The sequence below is a fragment of the Octodon degus genome, unplaced genomic scaffold, assembly GCF_000260255.1.
Source record: "Octodon degus isolate 3935 unplaced genomic scaffold, OctDeg1.0 scaffold00494, whole genome shotgun sequence".
In the NCBI taxonomy this organism is placed as follows: Eukaryota; Metazoa; Chordata; class Mammalia; order Rodentia; family Octodontidae; genus Octodon; species Octodon degus.
In genome coordinates this window covers 119,207-126,955 of record NW_004525070.1, presented here as the reverse complement: position 1 = coordinate 126,955, position 7,749 = coordinate 119,207, and positions in this window count along the sequence as shown.

Sequence of the window (7,749 nt, the reverse complement as noted above, 5' to 3'; positions counted from 1 at the left end):
GAATTATTCTTGTTAGTTTCCTTATTGATCTCTTTTCACTTGACTGGGTCAAAATGTAAGTGCCATGAAGAAAGAGATTTATCCTTACCACTCTTCTTTTCTCTAATTTTTAATCTGAAAACTTAAATTGTTAACCTTCCAGAAGAGAAGCTTATTATTATTACCATATAACATAGGCAGTTGAGCTAAATTCATGCACCTACAATATTTAAATGACAATGGAATACCCATTTCTGACAAGACTAAACAAAAAAAGGGAATACAAATAAGGGCCATTTTGTTTCTGTATATTCAAAGTAGGATAGATATACAGCTACTTTCTCTTAATTCAATGAATAGAAAGATTTGTACTAATAGTGTTTGTGGGAAGGATATCATGTCTTTTTTTTTGACATCAGTTATTTTTGTTTTAAAGAAAAAAAATAACATCAATGGTACAAAATCTCAAGACAAGATTTTAGGAGAGTAACAATGGTTAGTACATTGTGTATTGTTAGTACCAAAGTAATTTCTCATATTACAAGATATAGGCAAGAAATAATAAATAAAGAACATAGGTACAAACCTTTGTTTAGGATATCATGTCTGCATCTTGTGTTATGAATAACCACTAAGAAGACAACAATATGCAATGTATTAATTATTGGAACTGTTCTACTAATCAGTTTTGAAACTGCATCATTGCTATTTGTTTCTCAATAAAATTATTTTATAAAAGAGATTTGTACTGCTGGCTATTGTATTCTCAGTGTTTAGAATAGGACAGGCATTTAATAAATAAATACACATCAAATACATATGTATCAGAATGAAAAATATAAACTATAGATGCATATGATTTTAGTGTTTAAAACAAAAACATCCTCAGTACTTCTAAAAGATGTCCTTAAAGAGAAAGTCAGGAGTGAAGTCAATATAATAACATTTAAATGTTTTTCTTGTGGAGTAGAAATTTTACTGCATAATATACATTAATATAAATAACAATGAGGCAATTCGTGTATTGAGTATTTTCTAATAAAATGATAGCAAAATTTAATTGTTAGATGCAAGAAATTTATCTCATCCAAAATTAGTTAGAAAGAAAAATATAATAAAATGAAGGAGTCATGATGGTAGACATGGCTGCATAAGCATCACTTTAAAGCTGAGGTAGAATGGTCAGCAAACAGCTGTCCTTTCTATTTTGAGTTGGAAAGAATAAGCAAGCACTTTTTTTCTTAGATATGTGGAAATTGGATAACAAAAATTTTATTTTTCTGATTTGCTCAAGTGCAGATAATGCATGAAGTTACAAATCTTTTCAGCTAATAAGAAGTCTAAAGCAAAAACAATAAAAAATAAAATTTATCTTAGTGCTTTAGGAGCATAATAGTTGGGAGGTAGGTGATAGATGGAAGGTTCTGAAGGTTAGATCAGTGAGAGTAAGAAACATCTGAGAAAGAATTTAATTGTGAACTTGTTTCACACTTAGAAGGACATTTGAAATGAACATATCACTATGTATTAAGAACTATTAGAAGAAACCTGTCTCTGGGTTTTGTTTTAATGAACCAACAACCAAATGTTCCATGAATCCTGTTGGAAAAGGTGACTTGTTTTCCTTACTCTAGTTGCACTTGTGTGCATGAATTCTGCTGATAGGCCCTTCCCAAAATAGACTGTTCAATTTACTTTAGAAAATATTGTTAAACGTATACAGCACTAAAGCTAAAGTAAATATTTGTCATGTTATGCATTATTAATCAAGTATGCAAATTGAATCAGAGTTGGTGTAAATGTTCATCATGAATAGTTGAATATCTATTAATAATAAAACCAATGTCACATTATACATAAACGTTCATTTATCAAAAATTGGTCTTAGGTCCGGGCAAATGGCTCAGTAGAATAAGTGCTTCCCTGGAAAGCACAAGAGTCTGAGTTCAATCCCCAGTTCCACAAAAAAAAAAAGGAAAGCCTTAACTTGGAAGTATAAATAAAAAGTTTTTCAAACATTTTCTGTATTTTTTCTTAAAAAAAACTAATTGAATAGCTTTACATTGTTGACTTATGCTATTCTAATACTATTGACCATGGTATTCAGGGTCTTTCATTAGGTCAAAGAGAGATTTGGACACAAGCAGTTGAGCATATAGATCCTCTTTGATTCATTTTTGGAGAAATTTAATAGCTGGAAGAAATTTACCACATCCATAAACTCAGAAAATAAGTAGTAAAACTTTCAATGCCATTGTATGGGATGTTGTAAATAAATATAGAGAAGATAAATAAATATAAAGGAGAAATATATGAGTGATTAGGCTCACTTCAGTTACTAAGCTGTTCCTGAAACATATAATAGTGTTTGTTAGTTATTGATATTTCCTGAAAAAAAAACAGTCTCAGAAAAGGCAAAAAAACAAAAACTAAAAATGTTTATTAGAGGTATAATTCATAGTCATCTAAATTTCAGAGAATATTGTGTACACTCACATGAGTTAGAGGAGGATATAAAACACTATATACTAATTCATAAAACTTTAAGGAAAATAAAATGAAAAAAACACAAACATAAATCAAAAAATTGCATAATTCCTGCAATGGACTTTCTTAATGTTTTTGAGCTTATAGTCTAAACTATCCTTTTCTGAATGCTATTAGCAATTCAATAATGACAGATGTCTTACTCTGTGAATATTTTCATTGCTAAGCTATACCATGTTTTAAAAGTCATTACATTATACATGAGATGTTTAATGATAGAAAGAGAGGACTTGAGTGGGTATAAAGAGCTTTGTCTTTCACGGGTCTGTGAAAAAAAAGACACTTTGCCCTCTAAAAACCAAGGTTATTTTCACTTTGCACTGGGTAGCACACAGAAGAGAGGAAGAAAGTCAAGACCAGCTTTGGTCATAGAGATCACCATCACTATGCTGTGAAAATTTTGCTATCTGGAACTGGCACACTGGGGAGCTCACCAAAGAAAACTGCTTCATGAAACAGAGGATGTTTCCTCTGGAAAACTGCTGATGTGCAGCTGTGGTCCTTACAGATACTTCACTCTTCCTTTTGTCCTCAGAGATGAAATTTCCCAGAAATAACCAGACCCCAAACAATGGTGATCATCCTCCAGGTCTGATGGGGGATATATATTGGTGGTTATTTTCTAAATGAGTTGCTCAGTTTAAAAACTATTGCTTGTGAAAGAATTTCTACAATAATGCAATGCATCTAGCTTCAACTGACTCTTATTTTATTCCAGGGACAAACTGTGCCTTTTCTTTACTCTTAATCAAGTATGCCTATGTGGTGTGTTTATATAATCCTGTCCACTGCTTACCAGCAATATAGTTGAAAGGATTGTTTTGTTCAGCCCTGAATGTGAGAATGTCACATTATTCCTCTTGAGTTAAACACTACATTTTACTTTTCATGGAAAGCAATTAACTCAGCCTTCAACTGATGATTTATACCTAGGTTTTAAAATTAAAAATAAAAGAATTTTATAATGCAATCATTGCCCTTGTAGTCAGCCTTTTGCTTGCATTATCACTTTATTTCAAGTGAGTTGAAATGCTGCTTTTGTACAAACCAGGCTGGAAAAATTATGTAAAATAAATTAACTTCCATCCCCACAAGTCTTAAATAGAGTCAGCACTACATTAGTCAGAAGCTCCTGACACAGTGTCTATGGACCTTAACATAGGGAGTGGATGAAGCAGGTTTGAAACACCTGCAAAACTGTGTCAAGGTTTTGGTGTATGTGCATTTGTGATCTCTAAATCAGGAGGTCATGAATTTTATTACATTCTTAAGACATTCATAATCCAGAGAATTTCAAGGAAAATAATGGGATAGTTTTCTAGGCTTTGGAAAACACTCTGACATTCACCAAAACTCCTTGGACAGTCTTTGTTCTTCAGAGTCATTTTTTAAGCCATGATATAAGACTACTTTAAAAAATAACTAAAATATATTCAAACATTAAAAAATAAGTTTAACCCAATCTTGGTTATATAAGATTTATTCTGTGTATGCTTAAGAAAATATCACAAGACAGGTTTCATTTAGTTTTATTTTTATTCAAAAGTCTTGTGGAACTAGACAACTTCAAACAGCACATAACTTCTGAACATAAAATGGAAATTTCTTCTATGAATTGTCAGTAGTTTCTCCTGAACCTCAACTATTTTTTTCAGGAAGATAACTATTTTAAAGAATGCAATTTAAATATAATCTTGGGACTTTCAGTTATGTTTACTTTGTTGTTGCATAAAATGTTGGCAATAATTTTGTTTTTGTTAAGAAAAAATGTTTTTAAAATGGGGGATGATTTAAAAAATAGTTTCCACTTAATTTTCAGTAGTCATTTTAAATAGGTAATTTGTTTTCTTGATATAAATTTCAAGCACTTATTCATTGAATATTGATTAAGCACATAATAGGCTTTTGTACGGGAAACTGCAGTGAGCAAGAAACTAAGTTTTATTTCACCTGGATTTTATATTCTAGGAGGAAAGAAATACAACAAATGAATAAATGTAAATTTAGTTTTTAGTATGAGGGAAGTTTTTTGCTACAAATTTAGAGAAAGGAAATTTTGGCTGTTCAGTGAGGTAAGAAAAGGTAGACTCTTGCAGTTCCTCTGAAGAGGCAAACTTAGTTTAGATTTTAGAGATAAAATAAGGGTATTGATCATGGAAAAAGAAAGAAGGGAAAAAATGAAAGAAGAAAAGAGAGGAAAGACCAAAGGAGGAAAGGAAGAAGCAATCTGAATGTTTGCTTTCTGCTCCAATCAGAATGACTCTCATGAAAGAAAGAAAGAAAGAAAGAAAGAAAGAAAGAAAGAACAAACAGCAAAGGTGCTCACAAGGATGTAGGAAAAAGCAACCCTTTTCTACTGTTGGTAGGAATGTAAAGACTTATAAATATTATGGAAATTAGGATGGAGATTTTTTGAAGAGATTGATAAATATCTCAACAGCAATGTGACTGATGTATATTTAAAAATATTCACAGCATCCACATACCAAGCTTCAAACTGAATATTACATGCTTACTAGTGAACTGGCCTTTGCTCGGATACATTACACACATGTGCCAACTGCACACAAGGAATATCAATATTATATATTACAAACATGTACTACTCAAGGGGAAATAAACAAAGTTTATATATTACAGAAAAAAAATGATCCATGTTACTATATATTTATAACATTTTTATTAAAGAAGAAAAGTGTTTTATTACCCACTTTATTCTTTAGATATGGCTCTGTTTTCTTGACATTACAAAAATTCCCATCTATACTCAGAAGACAGAAAAGTGGAACCAGAAAAATGAATTGCTGGCCTCAAGGTCATTTTAACCATTTTTTCAAAAAATCCAGTAACTATTAATTTTTAAATTTTAGATCTAATACTCATTTCAGCTTAATAATATCTCTGTAAGTTTACATTATCTAAAGTTTAGGTTTTAATAAGACTATGAATTAATGAAATTAATAAATTAATTTATAAAGTCTTTCAGAATAGTAGAGAATAAACAGCTACATAAGATATTATATAAGATATTTAGCAATTATCTATATAAGATATTTAGCAAAATGTTTTGAGTTCAGAATAAATACTATCACATATCATTATTAAATTAGACTTTCTACACAATACTTTTGAAATGTTGATTCAAAATGTAATTCCTAACCTCTCAAGATAGTTATAAAAGGTGCTTTGAATTGGTTAGTTATGTATGAAGAGTGGTAGGGGGAGGGAGCTCTAGACACCTAGTGACTACTGGGGAGTCAGCAATCTCTCATTTGTTTCTGCTGGCATGTTTTTTTTTCTAATAAGAATCCTCATATAACAGTCACTTTTGGACTAAAGCATATTTTTAATTTTTTTTAAACAGAGTTTCACTATGTAGCCCAGGCTACTTGAGTGAGTTCTCTAGTTGCATTCATTCACAGGCAAAAGACTCAAACTATAAGTTATAAAGGATGTCCTATTAAAGTAACACTGGGAACTTTAAAAATGTCTGTGTTGCCAATGATTTCCCTTGGGGTCTTTCAAATTACACCAGCTGTGATTTTAAGATTGAGGTGTGGTTCTGGACCTGTGCATATGAGTGGGCAAAATGTGGTAGGTATGGGGTCAATACATGAAGAGGTAGTAGATATAACACTTCAAATGTGTCTGAAAGACATTCTTGGAAGTGGGAGCAAGGTTCCATAACAAGAGTAAAACTTACTCCTTATGATGGTGACTATGATGATGGAATAAAAACGGAGTGTGAAATGGGGGAAGAGGAAGAATTCAAAGAGGAAGAAATGGAAGAAAAAGCCTCAGTGAAGAAATCTATATGGGGGCTGGGGAGATAGCTTGGTGGAATAAGTGCTTACCTGGCAGTGCAAGATCCTTAGTTTGATCCTTTAGACCACCACTACAAAAACAAACAAACAAACAAACAAAAAAACAAATAAACAAACAAAAAAAAAGAAAAAGAAAGAAATCCATGAGATACTCAGCCAAAAGTACACATAACATCAAACCAGAAAGATAAAACCTCAAAGCTATCCACACCAAGCTCAAAAGGCCAAGAATCCTTAGTAAAAAACAAAATAAAATATGACAAAATTCCTAAAACACCAAAACTATGTAATTTTGTAGAAGACATTGAAGCAAAACTGCAAACAACAATATAAGATGCTCTTTTCCCAATGAAATTCATATTACTCTATTAAAGTGAAATTCTGTATCACTTGTAATTTTTTGTTTTAATTCTAATTTGTTCTCTCCTTAAAGAATAACAAGAAATCCTCTTTCTCAGAGGGGATAAAAGAAACAGCTATGTTTATTTTTTGATGGGTATTTGTGTTATTTTCAGGATTTAGCTATGACAAACTGGACTGCTATAAACATGGGTGCTATCTCTCTAATGACTATAGATGCAAAAATCCTCAATAAAATACTAACAAACAGAATGCAGCAAATAAAGAATATTATATAGCAGGACCAAGTGGGATTCATTCCAGGAATGTAAAGATGGTTCAACATACACAAATCTATAAATATAATACACTTTATTAATGGAATCAAGAACAAAACATGATTATCTCAATAGATGCAGAAAAAGGTTTGACAAAGTCCAACACTCATTCATGAAAAATACTCTATATAGAATTGGAATAAATGGTCTATATATCAACATGAGAAGCCAACAGTGAACATCATACTAAATGGGCAAAAACTGAAGGCCTTCACTTTAAAATCAGGAACAAGATAAGGATATCCACTGTCTCCACTGGTATTATACATAGTTCTGGAAATATTAGTCAGAGGAAATAGAGAATAGAGACAAAAAACTGCAAACACACTAAGCTGCCTTATATTTGATAAAGGGTATACACAGACTCACTGGAGAAAAGATATCCTCTTTAATAAATGGTGCTGGAAAAACTAACTTTCTGCATTCCAAAAGCAAAAATTAGACACATGTCTATAACCATACACAAAGATACAGACAAAATGAATCAAAGATTTAAACATTAAAACAGAAATACTAAATCTTCTGGAGGATAATATAGGCAGAAATCTTAAAGAATCAGGAGTAGGTAAAGAGTTTATACGTAAAAACTGAAATGCATGGGAAATACTTCAAAGAATCAAAAACTGGGGTGTCATCAAGTTTCTGCACTTCCAACAAAATCTGACGCAGAGTAAAATGAAAAGCCTCGACCTGGGAAAAAATTATACCCACTGTCCCTCCAT